At 44.5% G+C, this 14235-nt stretch overlaps 1 pseudogene across 1 annotated transcript; it reads left to right on the top strand.

Moving 5' to 3' along the window:
* Nucleotides 1-7966: 7966 nt before the first annotated feature.
* On the top strand, nucleotides 7967-8822 carry LOC311318011 (small ribosomal subunit protein uS5-like; annotated as a pseudogene). Its single transcript has one exon. The product of its transcript is annotated as a small ribosomal subunit protein uS5-like (transcript).
* Nucleotides 8823-14235: the final 5413 nt, after the last annotated feature.

The following is a 14235-nucleotide window of genomic DNA, read 5'->3' as shown; positions in this document are numbered from 1 at the left end:
CTAAAAAGCGCTTGGAACACAGCTCTCGTCCCTAAAGCGCCCTAGAGCTCATTACTGATTGTAAACTACGAGAAAACAGCGCCTGGAGATGCACTTGTGAGCTAGGAGTGCACTAGCAAGTAGTAGTGCTTTGGCTTTTCCTACGTTAAATGCAATTATTGTTAGTCGCTTTGGATAAAAGCATCTGCTAAACGACTGTAATGTAATGTAGCCTGGTAAACTAGACTCATAGCGGAAAAAAATACATTTTATATTTTTCACCGATAGGGTCTGGACTTCCAGCCGCCCAGAGTGATTTGAGTGGGTGGGAGTACTTGCCTTGACAGACAAACTCCAGCCAATCAGCATAACAAAACATAGATCAAACTTTTGCCAAATGCAGTTGGAAGAAAGGTGAATGCATCTTTTCCGCTTAGAAACTCTGCTAGTGCATAGCCTACTCTTGTTCTTCTTTAATTGTTGTTATTCAGTCCATTTCTGCAATAACTGCTCTTATTGCTGTGTTTATTCTTCTAACATTAACATTACCGCTCGTTGCTTCATTCTACTAGCAGACTCCTGTTGTATTTCTCATCATCATCTACGGGAACTGTAGGGACTGGTGGCGGAACAGCAATTAAAATGCAATCTCCTGATTGGTGCCCCATTTTCTGGGAAAACTCAAATTGTTCTGGGTGGCTGAAAGTCCAGACCATCCTGAAAACGGAAGGAGAGAGGAGAGAGAGAAGAGAGGAGAAGAGAATAGAGAAGAGAGCAGTGAGCGGAGAGAGATAATGAGAAGAGAGGAGAGGATAGAGGAGCATAGAAGAGAGGACAGGACAAGAGAGGAGAATAGAGGAGATGAGAGATGAGCTGAGGAGAGGTGAGGTTTGATAGGAGATAGAATATCAAAAACAGAGAGAGGCACTGAGCGGACTCCTCCTCCATACTCAAGTGTTTTCCTCTGTTGCTGAATAAGAATCCTTTTGATCTAAATAAACTCCAAGCCACTGCGTTCTCAGGGTGGGGATGAAAAATGCATGGAAAAAAACCTTGCCGGCAATATTCTCTCTCTCTGTCTCTCTCTCTCTTTGTCTCTCCGTGTTGAATTTGTCACTGGGCTGCATACAGCCATGGAGAATGATTCAAAGAAGCTCTCGTCTTCTGCCTTCTAGACAATTATTGTGCTGTACAGAACATCGGTTTAGCTGACATTGACACGTTAGTCTGGGCCATTCTCATCTGATTGAATAATTCATCAGTCAGTCTTGTTTACTGCCTGTGTGTACAGGTGGGCTTTAGAGAGATATATTCTCATGGATAGAAACAATAACGTTTCTATATATATATATACGTATACTGTAGCATCGAAGATTGCCTTGCCTCTGGATATTGTCACAACAAAGCCACCAGATGATAAAATTAGGGTTTATATTGTCATTCTATGGTTTATATTGTCATGTCAGTAGCAAATAGTATGTCCTGGCTCTAGGACAATGACAAACAAGGGGAGGCCAGGGCGGAGTAGAGGGAAATAATTAACAAATGATTTATTCAAAAATATACCAAACAGAAATGTAATCAATAAAATATTAAATGGGATGTGTCGCCAGTAAATCAGTGGTGTAGGTGAGTGGAAGGGTGAATAGCAATATGGAAACCAACAGAGATTAAACGCCACAAAATTAACCAAATCAGTGGTGATAGAGGACTCCTTCAACAATGGGGAGAGTGGGGCTATATAGCCTAATGGATCCTGGAGCAACGCTTGCGCGCAGGCGTGCTGGAGCAAGTGGGGAAGCTATTTCGTGTCTAAAGACGTTTCGAAAGATCATATTACAGAGGCATGTGAAAAACCACAACAGGCCTACGCTCTATGTAAGCACAACTAGCGATTCATAAAGACAGATTGATGAAAACAACCGTTTCGCAGCAGAAAATAGATTTTTAGAAGCTGCATTCTCAGTGCCCCGTCCGCCGCCATTACATGGACATACTTGGCTTGCGCTGGATTTTTAATTTCCTCTACAGGCCTTCGAATTACACCAAAGTTATCTCGGTGAGTGAAACGTCTTATAATATGCCGTAAATAAGGTCCAGGTTGTCAAAAACGAGCATTGTCCTTTAACTCCCATTCCACCAACTCCTAGGTACAGTAACGTTGCTACAGTAATATGGAATTCTCATACAATGACGAGGCATCGCCAAGCAATATTTTCAGGGCGACACTTCACAGAATTCATAGTGATGATTTGTGGTCATTTTTATATATCTAAATATGCACATAACAAGCAGAAAATATGAAGGTAGACTGTCTATGATATGTAATTGTAGGAGAGTCGTTTACTTTTCCGTTGCAGTTTAAAATGTCGCAAGCACAAGCCCAGAAATCAGTCTTGTCACTCCGTTTGGGCGTTATGACCGCCTCTCCCGAGTGCAGGCGTTAAAACCACCTTATACGCTATCATTTTCCTCGAGACTCGGTTGTGTTTGTCCCACATTGTGTAGATCCAGTCTGAAAGTTTAGCTTCTCGCTCCAAGATAACTTTCTTCTGCCCACCACCAGCTAGCCGTGCTCTTTTCTTGTCAGCTAAGCGCAGTTCAACCTTTTGCTTTCTCCAGTATCTGATTCTCGTCAGGTCGATGCCAAAGTGCTTTGCAGCTTGCTCTCCCAAATGTTCTGCAGCATACTGCAAAGCTCTCTCTTTAAATTTCACATCAAACTTTCTTCTGGTCGGCGCCACGTTTGTTACCACCTCAAACAACGTGCATAGCAACCAAAACTACGATAAAGCCCAGAACTTTTTTCCACTCACTTTTTGACCCGGCCTTTATAGGGAGCCGGCCTGTATTTGTCCATGTTGACCATGCTCCCAGCCATTATTAGAGACCCGGCCTATAATTGAATGCAGGCCAGTATTAGAGGATTTACGGTAGTTGGTGGTGCTAATGCCGCGTTCCAGATAGGATGTTGAGCCCGTAAGTTACGACTTCAAGCCATGACTCACGACTTCATAGCATTCCAGGCAAACTGTCTGAATGGGTGGTATTCTGGATAAATGTAAACAAGCCGATATGGTAAAAGCTTGAGATTTGGTACATTGTCAGAGCTGGCAAGCTAAACATTGTATGCCTAATTTCGCTATGCTAAGAAATCGTACGTTACATTTCATTTATTGACATCATCGACTTTTTGCTGTTTGCATGGTCACGTTCAGGTTTACCTTAATGTTAGCTAGCTAGCACTAGCTATCTCTTGTCAACACATTTGGGCATCATTACATACACATAGCAGATTGTAGTGCATAATCGTTTGTACTATTTTGATTACAATGTACAAATTTACTTTACGTTGCCCTAAAGTTATCTTTGTCGCCATACCCATGAGGGCTGCCATCTGGCTTAGAGGGCTGTGTGACATCAGAGAGCGCAACTGGGAGTACATCGATCTGGTACGAGTTCACCGGTGGGAAGTTACGGGTTTGACTGCCATTCCAGTGCATTTTCAAGTGTAGAAGGTCGGAAAAACACAAGTTACGGGTTGCCTGGAACGCGCCATAAGTAGAAGTTTAGCATTCTCAAATGCCCGCTTACCACTAGGAGACTAGATGAATGGTGCTTTACAACAAATCAGTAAGGGGGGTAACCACTGTGGAAAAGTTCTTACGAAACCCACGGTAGTTCCCCACCATACCTAGAAAGCACATCAGCTCCCTTTTTGTCGTAGGAGCTGGAAAATGGTCAATGGCGGCCACCTTGGCACACACAGGATGCACTGCGCCCTGGCCAACCACCTTGCCTAGATAAGTAGCTGTTGCCTTAGCAAACTCACACTTAGCCAAATTAACGGTCAGCTTAGCCCAGGCAGTCAAAGAACGCACAGATGCGCTCCACATGCTCCTCCCATGTGTGACTATAGACCACTACATCATCTAAATAGATGGCACAGTCAACCAGGCCGGAGACCACCCTGTTCATGAGCCATTAGGCAGGTGCGTTACGTAAACCAAAACTGAATACGAACTGTAACTGAATACGAAAACAAACCAGTGGGCGTCATGAAAGCAGAAAGTTCCCTCGCCCGGGGAGACAACAACACCTGCCAATACCCCTTAAGTAGATCTAATTTATTAGTGAACCTGGCAGCATTGACCTGGTCAACGGGACTAAAGCAACGCAGCTCAGCCCCACAGTCAAACAGTCGTTTCATTTCTCTCTGCGAGGAGACCAAATGCTCCTTAGCCATCTCCCCTGCGGCATAATGACTCCGGCGAAAATCACTAACATAAGCTTGCAGGTTTGTAGGAGGTGGCGAGCTGACCCAATCACCTTGGAGCACTACCAAAACACCAATTAATTTGGGCTGAAACCCGTGCTTTCCTGGGGAAGCCCCTCTTCCCAGTCCCTCCCCATCTCCATACAATGCGACCTGAGCAAGGACTTCATGGTCTGGTGGAACCTCTCCATCGCTCCCTGGCTCTGCGCATGGTAGGCGCTGGCCAGGTTGTGTTGGACGTGCAGCTGCTGGATGACCTAAGCAAACAGGTGCGAGGTGAAGTTGGATCCCTGGTCACTTTGAATGACCTTAGGTATTTCAAAAAGAGAAATAAACTGGGTTAGGGCTTTCAGTACTGACTTAGTTGTAATAGATCTTAGAGGATAGGCAGCTGGAAACCTAGTGGTCTGACACATGACGGTGAATAAATACAGGCAGCCAGACTTAGAGCGAGGCAGGGGTCCTACACAATCAATAATCAAGTATTCAAATGGCTGACTAATGGCCGGAATAGGAGACAGAGGGTTTGAGTAGCTGATTCTTACTAGTGAGCTGACATGTATGCCAAGTCTTAATAAAAGCGGACACATCACGCTTTAGCGGAGGCCAATAAAAATGTCTCAATATGTGGCCATATGTTTTCTTGCCGCCCAAATGCCCAGCAACATTATCATGAGAGGTTTCTAATACGAAGTCGCGATATTTAACCGGCACAACAACCTGATAGACAGGCTCTGCTAGAAAACACTCGCTGGGAGGAACCACGCTTCTCATTAACATAACATCCTGAAGGAAATAAACATGAGACACATTTGTAACATCCTCCTTGGGCACAACTTGGTCAAAAAACTCCTTTAAAGTAGGATCAGTTTGCTCTCTAATCAACTCCTCACGAGGAACAGCCAATGATATCTCAGGCATAAAAATTGGAGAACCCCCACCCTCCCCCTTAGACTGGGTAGCCTCAGAAACGACTTTAGTCATAGAACGCGTCACTGCTCAATTGGCACTGGAGACACCACTAGAGGCGGAGTCACGTCCCGCCAAACACGACTACCAGCTAGGTTATTCCTTAGGATAATCTCCACACCTTCAACCGGTAGAGACGGACATACTCCCACGGTAACCTCCCCTTGGACCATATCAGAGGTTAACTCTAGTTCATGCAAGGGAATTGACAGAATGTTCAACCCAATTCCCCGCACTAACACACAGTCACCGGTCTCCGTCACTGAGGAAAACGGTAACACAGATTCCAAAACAAACTAGAAAACTGCATTTCCTGCAGAAAATGCGTGTGAATGCTGAGCAGCTGAATGGGATAGCAAAAGCATTGCTGTAAATGCATGAATGTCAAAAATCTGAAATGTCAAATGCATCACACCTGTAAATCCTGGAAGCTGAAATGTGAAACTGGCAGAATTGGAAGCTGAACTGCATTGCCTAAAGAAGCTAAAAACTTAAATACATTACAAAAGCTGGAAGATGAACTGTAATACTGTCAAAGCTGAAACATGGAATAAATGATGGAATGTATTGCTAAAAAGCTTGTAAGCTGGAAAACCTGGAAGCTTAGCTGAAATGTGAAACTGGCAGAATTGGAACTGCATTACCTAAAAAAGCTAAGAACTTAAATACTTTTAAACTTTTCAACCTGATTAGTTTAAGCCTTGAACTGAGCCTTTAGCTTGAAAGATGAGCAATAGAGTAATACTGTCAAAGCTGATGGAATACATGATGGAATGTATAGCTTAAGCTTGGAAGCCTGTCGGGGACAGTACAGTGACCTCTGGGCAATCTCTATGCACCCAACGGTGAAGACCATGTGTCTCTAGCCCACATGGGCTGAGTTCCGTGGTCCATAGTGTGGATAGTGGATAGGTCTTTTATCACCAAAGGAATATAGCCAGATTTAGAAGCTGTATGTCGTTCCAAGACTTAGAATACTGTAATGCTCTTTTCACTGGTCTCTCCAAAAAGTCCACAAAACATCTCCAACTCATCCAGAATGCTACTGCCAGAGTCCTTACTAGAACCAAAAGAAGCACACATATCACACCCATCCTCAAATCACTGCATTGGCTTCCAGTCAAACACAGAATAGATTTTAAAGATGATGCTCACAGTTTTTAAAAGCCCTAAATGGTTCAGGACCCAGTTACATCCTGGACATGCTCAAACCTTACAACCATAGCAGTTTGCTTAGATCCCTGGGCACAGGTCAACTTCCTGTAGAAGTCAGGCACGCTCCCACTGTCATGTGTTTAAATCAAGGCTGAAAACGTTGCTCTTTGTTTGGGCCTTTGAATAATCATTTAATTGAACTGCATTTTATTTTCAAGTCCAGATATTATTATAGCATGTGCTCCTACTTTTATTATTGTATTGTTATTTTTGTTGTTGTCATTTTATCCATTTATCTTGTTTTATCTTATTTTATTGTTTTTATCTTATTTTATTATACAATACAATATATACAATTTTACCATTGTACTGCCTGTATTGATTGATTTGATTGTATTATTCAATTTGATTGTACTGTTTAATTATCACTGTGAAGCACTTTGAATTACATTCACTTGTATGAAACTGCTATATAAATAAAGCTGACTTGACTTGACATGACTAGTGGTGTGGTAGCGAGACTCCGCCTCCTTCGGTCACAACCCATTGGGGACAGTACAGTGACCTCTTGGCAATCTCCATGCACCAACCTGTGAAGACCATGTGTCTCTAGCCCACTGAAGGGCTGAGTTGTGGTGTCCGTGGCGTGTTCAGTGGTGTGGTGGCGAGACTCCGCCCCCTTGGGTCAGAGCCGGTCGTGGACAGTGTAGGCCGTGCCGGGCTACCCACCTGCCTTCACCAGTGAAAACTATGTGTCTCTAGCCAACTCAGAGGCTGTGTTGTGAGGTCTGCGTGGATAGTGGTGTGATGGCGAGACTCCGTCCCCTCCAGTCAGAGCAGGTCAGTGCAGTGCACTGACATCCGGGCAATCTCCATGCACCCACCAGTGAAGACCATGTGTCTGTAGCTCCAGGGACTTAGTTGTGGGGTCTTTGGCTGGATATTGGCATGGTGACGAGACTCCGCCCCCTCGGGTCAGAGGTGGTGGGGGGCAGGTCAGTGATTGCCAGGCCATCCCCATGCACCCCTCAGAGTAGACCACGTGTCTATAGTCCACTCCGGGGCCGAGCAGTTGTGGAGATGTGTCATAAAACAGTGCCTGTACCTTTAAGAGAGCCTGCTTGTGTCCCCAAATTCCAACTGACAGTCTGAGCAGCCCTTTATTCACTTCAATGTAGAGGCATGCCGGCTTCAGACAGCTCTCTCTCAAAATCTATAAATGTTACAGCTTAGATATTGACAGCGTAGGAATCCTGGGAACTTGCTGAACATTTTCATGTATAATATGTCTGTACAGTTTAAAAATTGTAGGCATGGCGACAAGTTAGAAAAGGGGTATGAATTCTAAATAAGCAGCTCAAAAGTTGTGGAGTAGTGGAGTGCCATTTGTTTGAATGGGGAGCATGGTTGTCGAACAAATCGTCATACCGCGAAAAGTATGCAAGTCACACAGCTTAGATACTTACATGTAAGTATGAATGAATGTATGAATGGGAACATTTTCATGTATAATGTGTGTATGAGCTGTTAAAAATGTTTGCAGTTTACAAGCTTACAATACAACCTTCCTGTTCTACAGATCACCAAATGGCGGACGACGCCGGTGCTAGAGGAGGTATCCGTGGAGATTTCGACTCTGGGGGCCGTGGACGCGGCAGGGGTTGTGGCAGGGGCCGTGGTGCCAGGGGCGGCAAGTCCAAGGACAAGGAATGGGTGCCAGTGACCAAGCTGGGTTGCCTTGTGAAGGACATGAAGATCAAGTCTCTGGAGGAGATCTACCTGTACTCTCTGCCCATCAAGGAGTCTGAGATCATCGACTTCTTCCTGGGGTCCGCTCTGAAGGATGAGGTGCTGAAGATCATGCCTGTGCAGAAACAGACCAGGGCCGGTCAGCGCACCAGGTTCAAGGCCTTCGTCGCCATTGGTGACTACAACGGCCACGTCGGCCTGGGGTTGAAGTGCTCCAAGGAGGTGGCCACGGCCATCCGCGGCGCCATCATCCTGACCAAGCTGTCCATCGTGCCCGTGAGGAGGGGCTACTAGTAGAACAAAATTGGCAAGCCCCACACTGTGCCCTGCAAGGTGACGGGCCGCTGCGGCTCCGTGCTGGTGCGCCTGATCCCGGCACCCCGCGGTACCGGCATCGTGTCAGCCCCGGTGCCCAAGAAGCTGCTCATGATGGCCGGTATCGATGACTGCTACACCTCGGCCCGAGGCTGCACCGCCACCCTGGGCAACTTCGCCAAGGCTACCTTCGACGCCATCTCCAAACCCTACAGCTGCCTGACCCCTGATCTCTGGAAGGAGACTGTGTTCACCAAGTCGCCCTACCAGGAGTTCACTGACCATCTGGCCAAGACTCACACCAAGCTGTCTGTGCAGAGGACCCAGGCGGCCATCCCGGCAACCTCCTAAATTTTACACAGTGGGTTGAATAAAATGTTATGAAAAAAAAAAAAAGGTGCTATGCCATATTTACGACATTCCATTATTCCGACCACTCAATGTTCCGAATATTACCCATTATTCCGACGTCTCATTGTTTCGACGTGCCGTTGTTCCGAGGGGGTAATTGGTGTCTGTTGGTGTTCTGACATCAAATTTGCCGCAAAGTATGAATCCTGTAGGGTTTTATTGATCATTTTATGAAATCCATTGACTTGTATTGAAGCGACCATTGTAGATGTGTAGATCAATCCAGGAAGGAGGGGATTCAGGAAGCGGAACTACTAACGGTAGCTATTGTTATTGTTTATGTTGCTAGGCTACCTAGTTTGCGGAAGTTTACACACGTATGTGCTGCGACTAAATAGTTCTATGCTAAATATTTTAAAAAGTCTTTCCAGATTAACTAGAATCTTACTTTATGGCGAATTATATGTCGGAACGCCAACTAACACCTCGGTGAGTTTCTTGTCTTTGAAATTGAGCGTTTAACATGTTTTTTGAATGATTTTTCAACGTGCCCACCCACATCCATTGTATGACCAAAATGGTGGTAGAGCAATTATCAGACTTTCTCAAAAGTGCTAGTTTTGTCAATGTTTTGATCTGAACCATTGTATATAATCATGTCACCCTTAAAACAGGGCTAAACATGCATTTTCCCTTTACTACTCCTTTAATACAAGAGCAAGCAACAACCTGCAGAAAGGGTGCCTCACACTCCCCTCTACCGCAGCACACCAAACCGGGACTAATAGAAGTACACGTGAACCCAAAAGCACAACAGAAGAGAGTCTTCTGTTGGCGGCGACGGGCATATTACTCACTGCTATCCGCTGGCACGGTTAAGGCAACCAAGTTTTGGCGACCTGCCGAACCACAGACATGCTCCCGAGACCAAGCTTTAACCGCGGTTGCCAACGAAAATAACAAACAATTACGGGACGCTCAACAGGCCCAAAAGGACACGTTGCTAATCCTACCAGGAGCGAAAGAAAGCTCCAGGTAGCCAATGACCACCTGTTGGCTACAACCTCTCTCACTGCTACACCCCAGGAAGCACGCTTACCCCCTCGGCTGATGTCCCAGCAGCTGGCAGAGCGAGACATCTTCAGTCGGAGCGGAGACTGAAGACAGCATAGGTCCTCTCCCCAACGCAACTCAAATAACGGTACCCCAAATCCCCCCACAAAAACAGCGACAACCAACACGCTACCAAACAAAAGCCTCAAACAGGACCAAAACGAGGAGAAGCAGCACCAAAGCGTGAAAAAACTGCCCCAAACGCAAAACGACTAGCCCCCATGACTATGTTATAGTTTAAATGTATTATTGATTATTATATTTATTACTTAACACATAGGTTTGTCAACACAGACATTTGCATACTATCAAATGTGCTTTTCAAGAAATATAAAGAACTAGTGCTGCGAGCAGCAGTGAGCGGGCCCTCGCACCCCACGCGGGTCGGGGTGTGGCGCCGTTAAAGGGTGTGCTATTTCGGTGTCCAGTACTGACAGAAACTTCCTGTCACCAGTAGGTGGCGCTCTAAGCGTGACTCAATACCGACGCATAGATGTGTTCAGGACAGTACCTTGATGAAGCGTGAGAAATGTTGTGTAAATCGGACAAAGTATGTAGGAGTTATGAGGACTTCCTGTAAGCAGTAGGTGGCGCTGTAGGTATGACGCAATACTGACCTACAGATGTGTTCAAGATGCGACCTTCATCAAGCATGAGCAATTTGGAGTAAATCGGATAATGTATGTAGGAGTTATGAGTACTTCCTGTTTCACCAGTAGGTGGCGCTGTAAGTGTAACTCAATACCGACGCATAGATGTGTTCAGAAGGTGACCTTCATGAAGCGTCAGCAATTTGGTGCAAATCGGATGATGTATGCAGGAGTTATGAGGACTTCCTGTTTCACCAATAGGTGGCGCTATAAGTATGACGCAATACTGACACATAGATGTGTTCAGGACAGAACTGTCATGAAGCGTGAGACATATCGGACAAATCGGATAATGTATGGAGGAGTTATGAGGACTTCCTGTTTCACCAATAGGTGGCGCTATAAGTATGACGCAATACTGACACATAGATGTGTTCAGGACAGAACCGTCATGAAGCGTGAGATATATCGGACAAATTGGATAATGTATGGAGGAGTTATGAGGACTTCGTGTTTTATGGCGAAATGTCAAACTTTGGCGGGGCGCCACGGCAAGGGTGTTTAATGAAAACTAAATTTTTTTGATAACTTTTGATCACAAAGGTCTTAAGATGAAGCTGACCCGATATGAAGTTGATCGGATGAAATCTGTAGGAGGAGTTCGTCGAAGTACGAGGCATGGAAATGGTCAAAACAAGGACAAAATGGCACATTAAGAGCAAAATGGCGGACTTCCTGTTGCATGTTGGGTATAGCTCCAAGAGACATTTTAGTGTGTCTCGATGAAATACATGTGCCCTCCGAATTTCGTTCCCCTACATCAAACTGAAAGGTGGGGCTCGCCATTTTAAATTTTCCAGGGGGCGCTCTTGAGCCGTTTTGCCACGCCCATTTCCGTCACCCATGAATTATCAAATTTTTCACCGGGACTGACGTATCTGCAAAGTTTCATCCGTTTTCATCGATGTTTAGGCCGCCAAAAAGGCATTTGTTTTGGAAGAAGAAGGAGAAGGAGAATAATCCTTCGAAATACAATAGGGCCTCGCACCGCCAGTGCTCGGGCCCTAATAAGGGCTGTATTGGAGCATGTAAGGACTAGCTTGGTGAGACACAATGACCCTAGCCTAGCCTATACTAGTGATTCCAGTAATGATATCTCAAAATGAAGACCTGCGATGAATGTCACCTGATGAATGTTTACGGTGGCTGCAAGATGCTGTTCCTATAGAGTAGTGTGGCCATTCTGTGTAATATTGGCTGTGATGACCTCCACTGATGTAACAGCTGCTGTTGGCTGTTGAGCTTACGGACCGCGTCAGGAAAGAAGAATGACTGTAGTACAACCACAAACATCTGACCAAGGTTCAAAACGTATTGGCCTATCTTGTATTTTTCCGTGTTGTAAAGCTCTAACCAGCCACTCAAATATCTTCCTTTAGTCATGCCCCTGCCGTTTGCTACGGCACTGGATGCTGCAGATCACTCTCATCAATTTTTCATTAAGACGGTCTTAATCATAGATCATAACCATCAATCCACCTGGGACAGACATGGGTCTAATGGGACTGCTGGCAGAGGCATGGCTCCTCCAGCTGCTTGTTGAGCTCCAAAAGCTGTCAGCCCTGATTTGGGCCAATTGCCCTTGTGGAACTCAGTAATCAAACCAGTAATAACCTCTAGCACACCAGCCTCATTCAGAACTGTCAGGTTTAGCACACACAGCCACTGCCTCTGCCTGGAAAAGCGGGTGCAATTAATTTTCCTCTTCTTCGTCACCAGGCGGGAATAGTAGGCTCAGTAGAGGCCCTGTCCTCCAGATCATTGGCTTTCCGCTGGCTTATTTTCATGGAACCTAGCTGCACCCTTTTGTGCTGTAATTCTGTCCAAATATGACACAGAGTCTCTATGGCATGTAGATACAGGGTTAGTGTATCGTTTGGAGCATTTATATTATACTCATAACTATCAACCCTTCTCAGGGACCCTCTAGCCTCTACCTGCCTACTACAGTACTATAACTACCGGGGAGAGACATGACATGGAATACATTTTCTCCACAAACAGTAGGCTATACCATTCTGCTTAAAAGCCCTTTAGTGTTGATTCAAACTTTTTTTCTGTCAACAGGCTTGTTAATGATTAATGCAATGCACTTGAAGTCCAGGAGAGTTACTTCAAACTCAATCTTGTGTCTGAGAGGCAACTGGAGAGGGTGGCATGAGGCTAAGAAAGCCCTGTATTCTGTGAGTGTTTTAAGAGGCCTTTGCATTAATTTGCATGCAATTACTGTTTTGAGCTACAGATCACATAATCTTGATGACTGTTTCTTTAATTAACCTCCTGTTAATCAGTAATGCTAAATCAGTAATGCTAAATACCACAAACGAAGCTGGAAATCTTGGTGTAGTCATGGACTCAGACCTGAATTTCAACAGTCGCATTAAGACAATTACAAAGTCAGCCTACTATCACCTGAAGAATATATCAAGGATTAAAGGATTTATGTCTCACCAGGATCTGGAAAAACGTGTCCATGTGTTTATCTTCAGTAGACTCGACTACTGTAACTGTGTCTTTACAGGTCTCTCTAAAAAATCGATCAGACAGCTGCAGCTGATTCAGAACGATGCTGCTCAAGTCCTCACTAAGACTAAGAAAGTGGATCACATCACTCCAGTTCTGACGTCCTTACACTGGCTTCCTGTCTGTCAAAGAATTTACTTTAAAATACTGCTGTTGGTTTATAAAGCACTGAATGGTCTAGGGCCAAAATATATTTCTGATCTGCTGCTACGTTATGAACCATCCAGACATCTCAGGACATCTGGCACAGGTCTGCTTTATGTCCCCAGAATTAAAACAAAACATGGAGAAGCAGCGTTCAGTTTTTATGCTCCACATATCTGGAACAAACTTCCAGAAAACTGCAGTTCTGCTGCAACTCTCAGTTCTTTTAAATCAAGACTGAAGACTTATTTTTGCTGCTGCTTTTTATTAAATCAAATAATTATTTATTCATACACTGCACTGTAACTTGTATTCCTGTATTTTATTTTTCCTGCATTTTGTTTTAAACGTCCTTTTTTTGCATTTTCGTTTTTTATGACCTTTCATGTGTTGCACTTTGTCGATGCTTTTATTTATTTGTCTCATGTAAAGCACTTTAAATTGCCTTGTTGCTGAAATGTGCTCTACAAATACTTGCCTTGCCTCCTGAACTGATGGTGCATTTGGCCTACATGTGCACTTGCTGCATACGAACTGATGGCAAATTGGGTCCAAAAAACGTACCTAAACGTTTGCTACATGTCTTGTTTGTTTACAAATGCTACGCAATTCAGTGGGCAAGTGAACCTCGTCGTGGCTCAAACCTAGACACATTTGCAATGATTATTTTTACATCCCCAAACAGATTACTGGAAAGATAGGCAAGATAAAGCTACCATTACTGTAGCTGGGGCAGAGAGAAAAGATAATTAATAGCCAGCTCTGACTAAAGTACCAGCTACAGTTTACAGTTTGGCATTTAGCAGACACAAACTATTATCATTGATACAACACACACAAAATCGGGGGAAAATTGTGTAAAAAAGTGTGTAAATGTACACACAATTTTACATCAACTTTGGGATTTATCAAAGGAAAAGTGTGTAAAGTACACACAACAAAAAGTGTGTCAATTACATGTCCTTCAGACATGGTGTACCGTGTTTTACATGTTTTCTGAGGACAGGGGGA

This window comes from Borostomias antarcticus (assembly GCF_949987555.1).
Source record: "Borostomias antarcticus genome assembly, chromosome: 14".
NCBI lineage: Eukaryota > Metazoa > Chordata > Actinopteri > Stomiiformes > Stomiidae > Borostomias > Borostomias antarcticus.
The sequence above is the reverse complement of the archived record's forward strand: the minus strand, read 5'-3'. Positions and strand labels throughout refer to the sequence as shown.